This window comes from Dromiciops gliroides, chromosome 6 (assembly GCF_019393635.1).
Source record: "Dromiciops gliroides isolate mDroGli1 chromosome 6, mDroGli1.pri, whole genome shotgun sequence".
NCBI classification, from domain to species: Eukaryota; Metazoa; Chordata; class Mammalia; order Microbiotheria; family Microbiotheriidae; genus Dromiciops; species Dromiciops gliroides.
In genome coordinates this window covers 117,482,880-117,497,554 of record NC_057866.1, presented here as the reverse complement: position 1 = coordinate 117,497,554, position 14,675 = coordinate 117,482,880, and the positions used below count along the sequence as shown (strand labels likewise).

The 14,675-nt window shown below is 36.2% G+C and overlaps 1 pseudogene; it reads left to right on the top strand.

Moving 5' to 3' along the window:
• The first annotated feature begins 12,835 nt into the window (after window positions 1-12,835).
• On the top strand, window positions 12,836-13,908 carry LOC122732791 (annotated as a pseudogene).
• Window positions 13,909-14,675: the final 767 nt, after the last annotated feature.

Genomic DNA, 14,675 nt, shown 5'->3' with positions numbered 1-14,675 from the left:
GAGTTACATGAACTGATGCTGAGTAAAGTGAGCAGCCCTAGAAGAACATTATACATAGTAACAGCAACATTGTGCAATGATCAACTATGATAGACTTAGCTCTTTTCAGCAACAGAATGATTCAAGAAAATTCCAAAAGACTTATGATGTTAAATGGTCTCCACATCCAGAAAACAAACAAATACAAACTATGGTTCTTGGAGGCAGATTGAACTATATTTTTTTTAATTTTTTTTCTTTCTTGTAGTTTTCTTTCCTGTGGATTTTTCTTTCAAAGATCACTAAAAGGGAAATATGTTTAAAATGATTGTACATATGCAACCTGTATAAGATTGTTGCCCTTCTTGTGGAAGAAGGAGGTAAAGAAAGGAGGTAGAGAATTTTGGAAGTCAAAATCTTTTTTTTTTTAAATGAAAGTTGAAAACTATCTCTACAAGTAACTTGAAAAAATACTATTAAAAAAAAAGACTGCAAATCAAGAGAGCAGTGAACACCCCTCTACATACTACCTTGGAAGCAGCACAAACTTCAAAGTTCCCAAACTACCTCTGAAAACAGCAGTGTTAAAAAAAATAAAACCTAAAGCTTGAGATATGATTCTCCCTCCACATTCTAAGAACACAGGTCAACAACATAAAGCTCAAATCAAGAAATATGGTAGAAAAATAAGAAAAAAATAAATCCCAACAATAAAAATCTACTATAATAATAGGGCAGATTCAGGCATGAACTCAGAAGAAGACAATAATGTCAAAAAGTAACAAACAAAACCTAAAACAAGTGAATTGGACACAAGCCTAACAAGAATTCCTGAAAGAGCTAAAAGGATTTTCAAAACCACATAAAAGGGGGCAGCTAGGTGGCACAGTGGACAGAGCACCGGCCCTGGATTCAGGAGGACCTGAGTTAAAATCCGGCCTCAGACACAACACTTACTAGCTGTGTGACCCTGAGCGAGTCATTTAACCCCAATTGCCTCCCTAAAACAAAAACAAAACAAAAAAAAACAACACGACACATAAAAGAGGTAGAGGGATAATTAGATAAATAAGTGAAAGCATAGGAACAAAAGTATTAAGAGACAATTAATAGCTTGGAAAAAGCAAATAAAATACTGAGGAAATTACACCTTTAAAACAGAATTGACAAAATGAAAAAAGAGGTACAAAAATTCACTAATAAAAAATGACCCTTTTGTGAATCGGGAAAGTTTGAAGCCAATATGACAGAACAAGGGAGGAAACTGCCTGAACTCTTCCAAATTCACCTCCTAACAACTATAAAATAATGCCTCAAAACAAATTCTGAAGTGGCAAAATCAACAAAAGTAAAAAAGTGATTTTTCTAGCCCAAGACAAGTTAGTAGGTTGGCAGGAAAGGTCTGTCTCACTTTGGTGGAAGAAACCCAGAGTCTGGTGCAGGCTGTATCCAGGAAATATAGAAGCAGAGCATGCCCCAGAAAGCCAGCAGAGATTCCATGTGCAGATCAACAGCAAAACCTCACAATCCTGGTACAGCAGACCATCAAGCAGGTTCCATGACTCCAGAAAAGCTGACTAACATACAGATCCTGTGCCCACAGTACAGCAGCACTAGAGGGGTCCTGCACCTCTCACAGCAATCCAGTTGTGAGGCCCCGTGCCCCTGGTGTATCAGGAGAGTGGCAAGACCCCACAACCCTGGTGTAAGAAGGTTGGAATTGTGTTCCCTAGATGCCAGAAGCAGAGCCCAACTTTAAAAGTAATGGAATAGGGGCAGCTAGGTGGTGCAGTGGATAGAGCACCAGCCCTGGAGTCAGGAGTATCTGAGTTCAAATCTGGCCTCAGACACTTAACACTTACTAGCTGTGTGACCCTGGGCAAGTCACTTAACCCCAATTGCCTCACTTAAAAGGAAAAAAAAAAGAACATTGATAAAAAAAGTAATGGAATAGTCTGAATAATTATTTGGACTAAATTAATAAATTTATTTATTTTTATTTTGGGGGGGATAATGAAGGTTAACTGACTTGTCCAGTGTCACACAGATAGTAAGTGTCAAGTGTCTGAGGCCAGATTTGAACTCAGGTCCTCCTGAATCCAGAGCCAGTGCTTTATCCACTGTACTACCTCCTTGTCCCCATGAACAAAAATTTTTTAAAACAAAACCTGAACATAGAAAGTTATTATGGTGTGATATTTAAAATCTAAATTGTGATCTCCTTAAATTAGAAGCTTCAGCACCAGTCTTTGGGCATTAAACATTTATTAAAGCATACAGATATTCACATGGAGTTCAGAAAGTTAAGAAAAACCTACCTAGCCTAGAGTTCCAGCCTAGTCAGGTTCTTCCTCAATTCCTCCACCATGAGCCAGCTTCAATTACAAACTCTCTAGCAAACTGATTGTGGAAGCTTTTTATAGGTCTGCAACAGAGGTGGTCCTTACACACTACTTCAAGCTGATTGGTTGGCATCATCCAAATCCATTGGTTCACTGGATTAAGGGCTAGACAGGTGTGATTACAATTTAGTTAACTTGAAGTAGGCTAATCAGTAGTCAATCACTCTCACTTGATTCAATCAGTTTAGATTAATCTCCAGGTGGGTCTTTGAGTATCTGTTAAAAATAGTATCATATATGAAGCCTTAAAAAAAATGTAAATTAGTCTCTGGCTCAAAAAGAACTCCTAAAAATTCTCAAAAATGCTATTAAAAATAAAATATGAGGGAGAAGAGAAATGGTAAAAAATGAAAGTGATGCAAAAGAATTATAAAAAACAAAACAAAATAAAAAATAAAAAACAAAAACAAAACACCAAACAAACCTGTCAATGGTTTGGTAAAAGGAGTACAAAAATGGGAAAATGTACAAAATTTCACTAAACAAAAGGACTTTTTAAAAAGTAGAATTAGCCTAATTTAAAAAAAGAGGCACAAAAGATCAATGAAAAAAAAATCCTTAAAAATTAGAATAGAGCTAGTTGAAGCATATGACTCTATAAGACATCAAGAAACAATGAACCAAAATCAAAAGAATAAATAAGAAAATTAGAAGAAATTGTTAAACATTTTATTGGGGGAAAAAACAGAACTGGAAAATAGATCCAGGAGAGATCATTTAAGAATTGTTGAACTACTTGAAAGCCATGGTCAAAAAAGAAGAGTCTAGACATAATTTTTTCAAGATATTATCAAGAGAAACTGACTAGATATCCTAAAACTAGAGGATAAAATGAAAATTGAAAGAATACAGTAATCATCTCCTGTAAAATATCCCAAAATGAAAACTACCAAAAATATTACAGCCAAATTCCAGACCTCTCAGGTCAAGGAGAAAACATTGTAAGCAGCTAAAAGAACCAATTCAAATATCATGGTGTCAAAGTCTGGACAACAGGGGATTTAACAACCTTTACATTGATGGTTCAGGGGCCTTGGAATATGATATTTCAGAGGGACAAGGAGCTATAATTACAACCAAGAATCAAATGCTCATCAAAAGGTGAGGGGGGGGGGACGGAAATATTCATTCAATAAAAGAGAAGTCATTTTTGATGAAGAGACCAGAGCTGAATAGACAATTTGACTTTCAAATTCAAGACTCAAGAATAGCATAAAACAGTATGCAGGAAAGAGAAATCATAAGATATTCAATAAAATAAAATGTTTACACTAGTACATAGGAATATTATGCCTGTAATTCCTAAGAACTTTATCATTAGGGCAGTTAAAGCAGTATATGTAGACAAATGGCCTGAGTGTGAGTTGACTACGATGGATGATATCTAAAAAAAAATAAAGTTAACAACTGAATATGATGGATCCACTGGGAGAAGGGTGGTTTAAATTATTTCATATAAAAGATATGAGAAAGAGCTTTTTCAGTAGATAAGAGGATGGGAGTGGTGTTGGCAAACAAGGCTTGTGCCTTATTCTCATCAGAATTTGCTAAAAGAGGGAATAACATAAATTCCCAGTTGGGTATAGAAACATATCTTACCTTACAGGCATGTAGGAATGGAAGGGGATGAGAAGGAGGAGCTGATAGAAAGGAGGGTGGATTGAGGGAGTTGGTGATTAGAACCAACACACTGATGAGGAGAGACAGGGTGAAAGGATAGAGGAAGTAGAAGAAGCAGAGGGAAAAAAAGAATAGAGGGAAATATACAGGACTCATATCTGTGGAAAAAAGTTTCTTTGATAAAGACATAATTTCTCAAATATATAGGGAAGTGAGTCAAATTTTTAAGAATACAAATTATTCTCCAATTAATAAATGGCCAAGGAATATGACCAGGTAGTATTCAGATGAAGAAATTAAATCTATAGTCACATGAAAAAGCTCTAAATCACTATTGATTAGAGAAATTAAATTTGAAACAACTCTGAGGTACCACAGGGGAAAAAATTAACACATTCTGGAGAGCATGTGGAAAAATTGGGACACTAATGCACTCTTGGTAAAATTATGAACTACTACAACTATTCTGGAAAACAACTTGGAATAGGGCCCAAAGTGCTATAAAACTGTGCATACCCTTTGACTGAGGAATACTAGGTCTGTATAATAAAGAGATCAAAGAAAAGGGAATAGACCTATTTCTATGGAAAATATAGCATTGTGTTTGTGTGTGTGTGTGTGGCAGGCAAAGAATTTGAAATTGAGAGGATGCCCATCAATTAGTGAATGGCTGAACAAGTTATGGTATATGATTGTGATGGATTACTATAGTGTTATAAGAAATAATGAAAACAATTTCAGCAAAAAAAAAACCCTGGAAATAAATGAACAGATGAAAAATGAAGTGAGCAGAACTGGTAGAACATTATATAATGTAAAAGAGATATTATTAATATGAACAATTGTAAAAGATAGCTAATTTGATGAAGACAATGATCCAAGACAATTCCAAAGGACCCATGAAGAAAAATGCTCTCCACCTACAAAGAGAAAACTTATGAACTCTGAATGCTGATTGAAGTGTACTTCTTAAAATGTTTTTTTTTATTTTGTCTGTGTGGTTTTTGAAACATGAAAATAGGTATAAATATTTTTGTTCTTGTGGGTCCTTTTGCCTTTTTTTATGATCCCTTTGGGAAAAAGACCTAATAGTGGTATTGCTGGGTCAAAGGGTATGCACAGTTTTATAACTCTTTGGGCATAATTGCAAATTGCTCTCCAGAATGGTTGGATCAGTTCACAGCTCCACCAACAATGCATTAGTATTCCAATTTTTCCACAGCTTCTCCAACATTTATTATTTTTCTTTTTTGTTATATTAACCAAGTTGATAGGTGTCAGGTGGTACCTCAGAGTTGTTTTAATTTGTATTTCTCTAATCAATAGGATTTAAAGCACTTTTTTCATGTGGAAATAGATAGCTTTGATTTGTTCATCAGAAAATTGCCTGTTCATGTCCTTTGACCATTTCTCAATTGGAGAATGACTTGGATTATTATAAATTTGATTTAGTTCCCGATAAATTTTAGAAATGAGGCCTGTATCAGAAGTACTGGCTATAAAAAATGTTTCCCAGATTTCTACATCCCTTCTAATTTTGGCTGCATTGCTAGACTTGATTCTTCTCAGCAATACAATGGTACAAGATAGTTCCAAAGGACTCATCATGGAAAATGCTCTCCAAATCCAGAAAAAAAAAAACACACAACAATTGTGGAGTATGGATGCAAATTGAACCATACTATTTCTTTTGTTATTGGTGCTGTTGTTTTTCTTTTTTGAGGTTTTTCCTTTTTGCTCTGATTCTTCTTTCACAGCAAGACTAATGCACAAATTTGTTTAATGTGACTGTACATATATAACCTATATCAGATTACTTGCTGTCTTGGGGAGGAGGGAGGGGAGAGAGGGGAAAAAAAGTGAAACTAGAAATCTTATAAAAACAAATGTTGAAAACTATCTCTACATGTAACTGGAAAATAATAAAATACTTTTATAATAAAAAAAAGAAGCATGGCAATATGTTTTGTATGACTTCACATGTATGACAGATATCAAATTGCTTTTTCAAGGATGGGGGTGAGGTTGGAGGGAGGGAAAATATGAAACTCAACATTAAAAATTATTTTAAATTATTATTATGAATTTTATTATTATTTAAATTATTTTATTTTTATGTATTGAGAAATATTTAATGAAATAAATAAAAATAATTTAAGAAGGAAAACATCCTTAACAGGAAATTCTACCCCATAAGAAATCCCAACCTTAATAAAATTCTTTGAATATTCTATGGGTACTAATGAAGCACATAGTTTGTTCACTGCTTCATCTTCTCCCTATGTCCACCTCTTTTTTATGATTTTGTAGGATCATGTCTTATACTTCCCATAGGAGATACACACATATGTATACATATACATATACATACACATAGATATACATATACATATATAAATTTGGCTTCTTATATACAAATAATCACTAAGAATGAGTTGCTCTCTATTTACAACGTGCCATAGTCTTTCCTTTGTCCTTTGTTGATTCAAAAATTTCATTCACCAGAGAATGTGGTATTCCTTGATACAAAGTCAAATAGCATGAATATAAGAATAGCCATCTGTTTGTTTCAGAGGGTGGCTTGGTAACACTGAACAGTTTTCCAAACACAGTTCATCCTATTATATTTTCTATTTGTTTCTGTGTCCAGTTCTCTGTCAATCTTCACTGTCTATCCAACATATATTCATTGATAAAATTAACATCTGTTCCAATAGAGATGTCAAAACAACTTACTGTTTTATCAGTGGCTTCACTAATACAAACCTGAACCAGTGAAAACTTCTTCAATAACCACTAATTTTTATAATCACTTTAAACTATTTGCAAATATTATTTCATTGAATCCTTAAAACAACCCTGTGAAGCAAGTGTTGCAGTAATTACTATTCCTATTTTGCAGAGGAAGAAACTGAGGATTAGAGCATTTAAAACTGAATATTAAAGTCTTGTCCAAATTCACACAGTAACATCAGATGTAAGGTTTGAACCCAAGTCTCTTCAGAATCCTAATACAGAATTCCCTCTACTACAGCACACTACCTCACACTAGAAGAATTAATTTCCATACATTCCCTCAGTCAGCTTCAGAAGGAGGAATCCCTCTGAAGTTCATTAGACATCCTTAAAAATGCAACATACATGAGGCCACTCTGTTTAATACATCTTAATTGATGAGGATTTGATGAGATGTTGTAAAGTTCCTTAAAGCTGCCAGATTGACATAGGAATTAGTAGTTTCAAAAGGGACCAAATGATTCAGGAGTCATTAATTGAAATCCTCTGGAGCCTCTCTCTTCTACCTTCCCGTATGCTTCTTTTGTGGAGATATCTGTTAAGGTGGTATTCATATAGCCAAAGGAAAATGGATATATTAGCCCAATCCTGGTTGTTCTACCTCTCTTAATGTAGGCCAAAAGTACATTAAATTTCTTAGATGTCAGCAAATTATTCAGATAAATCAATCAATGACATTTTTTTTTTTTTAGTGAGGCAATTGGGGTTAAGTGACTTGCCCAGGGTCACACAGCTAGTAAGTGTTAAGTGTCTGAGGCCGGATTTGAACTCAGGTACTCCTGACTCCAGGGCCAGTGCTCTATCCACTGAGCCACCTAGCTGCCCCTATCAATGACATTTTAAGCACCTACTATGTGCCAGGCACGTACTAAGCCCTGGGAAAACAAAAAGAAAGGTGAAAAAGAATTCCTGTCCCTATGGAGCTTACAATACAACTGGGAAAGATATCATATATAAATGTAAGCTAAAATAGTTTTAAAAATTAACACAAGATCACTTTGGGAGAAGGAACTAATAGTTGGAGAGAATCAGGAGAGAGATAATCAAGAAAAAAAAACTTCATTTATAAGTTGGGTGTTCAGTTGAATCTTAAAAGAAACTGGTGATTCCAAGAGGCAGGGGTGAGAAGAGAGTATATTCTAGGGTCAAGAGGCAGTCACTGTAAAGTCAGGGAGATGAGAGATGGAGAGCCAAGTGTGAGGAACATCAAGAAAGTCAGTTTGACTAGACTATGTGTGCATAAAATGTGTATGAAAGATAGGCATGGCTGTAATGTTGGAAAGGTTAGTTGAAGCCAATTTGTGAGACACTCCAAATATCAAAAAGAGGAGGTTATATTTCCTTTTAAGAGTGATAGGGACAGGGCAGCTAGGTGGCACAGTGGATAAAGAACTGGCCCTAGATTCAGGAGGACCTGAGTTAAAATCTGGCCTTAGACACTTGACACTTACTAGCTGAGTGACCCTGGGCAAGCCATATAACCCTCATTGCCCCACCCCCCAAATAAAGAGTGATAGGGAGCAACTGGAGAAGATTGGATGGGTGAACAACACAGGGATACCTATAGTTTCTCTGATGTTTTCCTACTGGATCATTTTTTTCATATCTAGTGAGAAGGTATAGAGGAACCAGATGAAAAAGTATGTGGGAGAAAGATTGGCAAGGCCAGTACCACTAGATCATGTAGAAAATAAAAGGGAATAATATGTAATAACTGTGGCATGCCAAATAGAGGAGTTTCTAGAAATCCTAAGGAAAATAGGAAACCCCTAGCATTTATTGAGTAGGGAATGAGCAGGTACACCAAAACCAAAAACAAACAAAAAAACCCCAGATATTTTTATACGATCTTCTATCTAGCCAGAACTTCTAATTATCTTATATTTGGAAAGTTGATTTTTGAACTTAATTCTAAGACTTTATGATTACCTTTCCACAATTAAATTATATATTATATTTTATCCAAATGTTCTAGTTTGCCAAGACCTTTTTGAATGCTGTCATGCAATGTTTTCCTTCTTTCCCCCACTTCGTGTATCCTGGAAAAAAAACCCAGCTAAACACCAAATCTTTGCCTTCATTCAAGTAACTGCGAGAAAGTTGTTATATATCACTGGGATATGTGCACATCCGGAGGCATTGCATTGGAGACTTTATTCCAAGCTGACATTAAAGTATCAATAACTACTTTGGGACTCTAGTTATGTAAACCATTCTAAACACACTTCATTATTTTATTTTTTACTCCATATTTTATTTTTCACAAGAATAGTAAGAAAGATTTTAACAAATTCTTTCTGAAATCTAGGTAATCTATTTCCTGATATGGAGATAATAGTTTCAGAATGCAGAATGATACGTATATTCTTTTTTAATTAATAAAGTATTTTATTTTTTCCTGTTACATGTAAAGACAGTTCCCAACCCTTGCCTATACAAGCTTTCCAATTTCAGATTTTTCTCCCTCCCTCCCCTCCCTCCCCCCTCCCCTAAACAGCAGGCAATCCGACATAGGTTTTATATATATATATATATATATATATATATATATGTATATGTATATATATATATACATAATAACATTAAACATTTCTGCATTAGTCATGTTATAAGAGAAAAATCAGAGCAATAACGAAAAACCTCAAAATAGAAAAACATCAGCACCAAAAACAAAAGAAATAGTATGGTTCATTCAGCATCTATACTCCACACTTCTTTTTTTTCCTGTATTTGGAGATCCTCTTCTATCATGAGTTCCCTGGAACTCTTCTGTCCCATTGCATTGGTGAGAAGAATATAGTCCATCACAGTAGATCAACACTCAATGTTGATGATACTGTGTACAATGTTCTTCTGGTTCTGTTCATCTCACTCATCATCAGCCCACGCAAGACCCTCCAGGTTTCTCTGAATTCCTCCTGCTCATCATTTCTTACAGCACTATAGTATTCCATTGTATTCATATACCACAACTTGTCCAGCCATTCCCCAATTGATGGGCATCCCCTCATCTTCCAATTCCTTGCCACCACATAAAGAGCAGCTATAAATATTTTTGTACATGTGGATTCCTTTCCCCTTTCCATGATTTCTTTGGGAAAAAGACCCCAAAGTGGTATTTCTGGGTCAAAGGGTATGCACATCTTTATCGCCCTTTGGGCATAATTCCAAATTGCTCTCCAGAATGGTTGGATCAATTCACAGCTCCACCAACAAGTGCTCTGATTTTTCCACAGCTTGTCCAACATTTATTATTTTCCTTTTTTGTCATTTTAGCCAATCTGATAGGTGTCAGGTGGTACCTCAGAGTTGTTTTTATTTGCATCTCTCTAATCATTAGAGATTTAGAGCATTTTTTCATATGGGAATAGATAGCTTTGGTTTCTTCATCAGAAAACTGCCTGTTCATATCCTTTGACCGTTTCTCAATTGGGGAATGACTTGGATTCTTATAAATTTGATTTCGTTCCCTATATATTTTAGAAATGAGGCCTTAATCTGCATATATTCTTTTGGTCATTGCCAATTTGGAATTTTGTTTTGCTTCATTATGTGTATTTGCTTTAAGGGTTTTCTTCTTTCTTTCTTTCTTTCTTTTGAAGGGCAATGAGGGTTAAGTGACTTGCCCTGGGTCACACAGCTAATAAATGTCAAGTGTCTTAAGCCAGATTTGAACTCAGGTCCTCCTATATCCCAGGACATTGCTTTATCCACTGCACCACCTAGCTGCCCTGGGTTTTCTTCTTTTAATATGAGAATGGAAGAAAGAAAATTAGATGGCTTTTTTTCGATGTTGTTCATTGAATAAATAAAATAATAAAATCTAGGTAAACAATAACCATTGTATTCTCCTGCCCTACTAGTCTTGTGGCCCTCCTAGAAAAAGAAATTATTATTTTGACATCATCTGTCCTTGATGACCCTAATGGATCCTTATGATCAATCTTTTTTCCCTAGATGTAAATTCACTGTTCTTAATATTTAGAATTTTTTTCAAAATCCAAATACAAGTTCTTTGATCAATAGTTAGCAGAATATGTCCTCCCCCACTGTACTCCTTTCTTATGTTTTTTTTTAATCAAGGAATTTTCCATTCTCCAATCATATAGTAGTACCTATCACTGTATCCAAGAATGATCATGACAATTCAGTGGTCAATGGCATTGGATGAACCATCTAGCCAACAAGTTCTCTTGTCTTTGTAATAAGGTACTATACTTTAACATGGTAATCTAATATCTTCAAGGGAAACTAGGTACTCTCTTAATATTTTTCTATGCATATTGGGCTTCCATTCATTTGATGTAATTTTTGTTATATCTTTTCTTAACTATAGATCATTATCATAACAGAGAAGATATTAGCAATGCACTTACCATAAATTTTCTGAGATTTAGGAGATTAAACATTAGTCCCCAGATTATGACACAATAGGATTTTTGAAGTTTTGTCCTGAGGCCTGGAACTATAGATGAAGGAATAATAAAAATCTTTTCTGTACTGATAGACATATCCCAACATTATTTCAATAGTGTTTGATGCTTTCCTCAAACTCCTTTGTTCATGTTTTGTTTTTTTTTTTGGCAGGGCAATGAGGGTTAAGTGACTTGCCCAGGGTCACATAGCTAGTAAGTGTCAAGTGTCTGAGGCTGGATTTGAATTCAGGTCCTCCTGAGTCCAGGATCTGTGCTTTATCTACTGTGTCACCTAGCTTCCCCTCCTCCTTTGTTCATTTTTGTGAACCCTTTGGTTCATAATATATGCCAATTTAGGTTTTCCTCATGAGTTTAATATATTATTTCAATTTTCCATAATTTGGATCAACATTTAGATAGGAATATAATGGATCAAAGATACAAGGTGAGATAAAACCTCTTCAAATGTGTAAGGAAACATGCCTAGGTATAATACTATACTATTTTAATGTTAATGAGTTAAGTATTGATAATAAATTTTTATTTAGCATTATATAGTCTGTCAAGACTGTAGAAAGAGAGAATCTGTCATGGTTCAGAGTAGACTTGAATTTGAAGCACACATTCATATGACAATCAACAGTGGGAAAAGAATCACATTGTGCCAATAAAAAGAGGGCACAAAATACAACTGGAAGGAAAGTCACTGACAGACTGGATCATCTGTTGTCTTTCATCACTGATCCATTTGGTCACTTGGAAATGCTTCACAGGAGAAGAAAGACAGGGGTTTGAATGTTGGCAGGTAGTATCTAGAGCTGAGTGATTAAAAAGCAGTTTGATGAATGTAATTGGAGGGAGTGCCAAGCTAGCCTCACAGTCAATGATCAAGCAATCAAGACCCTCAAAGGTGAGGCTGAGGAGCTTAAAATGCTGAAAGTTTAGTTTCATTCTCCGTAAAAGAGAGAGGAAAGCCGATTCAATTAAGATAATGAGCAGAAGAGGGAGTTCCATTTATTTTCTATGAAAATAGGAATTTAATCTTTCATAATTGTCAGTCTACCAAAAAGGTCAGTCTCAGTTGTGAAAATCCTTGCTGGATTAGTCAGATTTAACAAAAATCAAGGTCACTAAAGAGAAGTCAAGAGCACAGTATAAAACAGAAAAGAAGCATGAATTATGCACTAACATCTCTTAGCCTCCTCTCTTTGGAAGGATGGTTCTTTATGAAACCAAAAGGATTGGCACAAATAAAGATTTTCAAAAGGGTGTTGCTAAGACTTTCCTAGACTCTTCTTGAGAGGGAATTTTTAAAAAGGATATTTGGAGTGCATCTGAATTCTCCCTATTATAGGAACTGTTTAAAGGTAGGCAGGATAATTATTAGTTTGAATAAGGAAAACAAGCTCATTGGAAGATACAGACTTCAGAAGTAATTTCAAGAAAGGAAATTATGTGGTTAGGAGCCTATGAGGCAAACATTTAGTTTTGGCAAATTCTTGGAAGCAGGAGGGAAGAAAAATTTTAAGAAATAAGGTGCCTACCTTTCCTAGCTACCCAGAAGAGTGGTCCATACAGTGTTGTCCTCGGTTTCCGTCATAACTTGAAAGGGAAACTTTTGCAATGTCCAGAGCCCCGGATGTCTTGCAGATAAAGGAGGAGGGTGTCCTCAAATTTCTCGAGGCAAGAACCCATTTGGGTGGCACTAATTTTGACTTCCAGATGGAACAGTATATCTACAAAATGAAGAGTGATGGCATCTGCATCATTAATTTGTTTTTGGTTTGGGTTGGTTTTTTTGTTTTTTGTTTTTTTTTTTTTTTTCCGGGGCAATGGGGGTTAAGTGACTTGCCTAGGGTCACACAGCTAGTAAGTGTCAAGTGTCTGAGGCCAGATTTGAACTCAGGTATTCCTGATTCCAGGGCCAGTGCTCTATCCACTTTGCTACCTAGCTGCCCCTCTATGTCATTAATTTGAAGAGAATCTGGGAAAAGCTTCTGCACGCTGCTCGAGCCATTTTTGCCATTGAAAATCCTGCTGATGTTAGTGTCATCTCATCCAGGAATAGTGGCCAGTGAGCTGTTCTGAAATTTGCTGCTACCACTGGCACTACACCTATTGTTGAACGCTTCAGCCTGAGCACTTTCACTAACCAGATTCAGGCAGCTTTTAGGGAACCTCGCTTCTTGGTGGTCACTGATCCTCCGGCAGATCACCAGCCTCTGACTAACCTCCCAACCACTGCATTGTGCAACACAGATTCTCCACTTTGCTATGTGGATATTGCCATTCCATACAGCAACAAGGGAGCTCACTCCGTGGGTCTGATGTGGTGGATGCTGGCCCGTGAAGTCCTACATATGTGTGGTACCATCTCCCGTGAACACCCGTGGGAAGTGATACCTGATCTTTACTTCTACAGGGATCCAGAGGAGATTGAGAAGGAAGAACAGGCTGCAGCTGAGAAGGCAGTGATAAAGGAGGGATTTCAGGGTGAATGGACTCCCCCTGTCCCAGAATTCACTGCTGCTCAATCAGAGGTGGCTGATTGGTCTGAGGGAGTACAGGTGCCATCTGTGCCCATTCAGGAGTTCCCCACTGAAGACTGGAGTGCTCAGCCTGCTCTTGAGGACTGGTCTGTGGCTCCTACTGCTCAGGCCACTGAGTGGATAGGGATTACCACAGAGTGGTCCTAAATTTTATCCCAGGTGCTCTAATAGAGAAGGAAAAGATTCTTGAAGGAAAATAAATCTTAATTTCTTATTTTAAAAAATAAGGTGCCAAATTGGAGTTGATAAGGGATTTTGCTGAGTAGTGCCCACTACTGTATGTGGAAAAGAGGAAAGGGTTAATAATAGACTATCCAGTATACAGATTTTCTGCTGCCCAGTGTGATGAATTCACCTAAACCAAATCCTTAAAGCAATTCCCAAATTACAAAAGAGGGCATACGTAATTTTACCAGGAAAACTAAGAACCTCACCTAGAAGGTATATCTCCAGGAAAGGCATAGCACAGAGAAAAAAGTAAAAATCCCAGAGGAATTTCTCAATTCTCCTGGCCCATGTGGTGCTGATATGTCATGCCTACCTGAATACTTAATTCTTTAGAGATAAGACTCTGGGTGAATAGTTGCTTATTGTGCAACTGATGGAATTATAGGAATGAGGATCAATATAAAAGGATAATTGCAACCATCATAGACATACAAGATATGGGAAATATCAATATAAATCAGATAATGTTTCTCTCTGTCCTTATGACTTAGGGATACTCCTTCACTTGTTTTAGTAATAGAAAACAAAGACATAACTAGGAACTTTGAAATCTGGTACAAATTTTCCAGGTAGTAGGGTAGGGCATTGAAAATATAGATGCAGGGCAGCTAGGTGGCGCAGTGGATAGAACACCGGCCCTGGAGTCAGGAGGACCTGAGTTCAAACCCGGCTTCAGACACTTAACA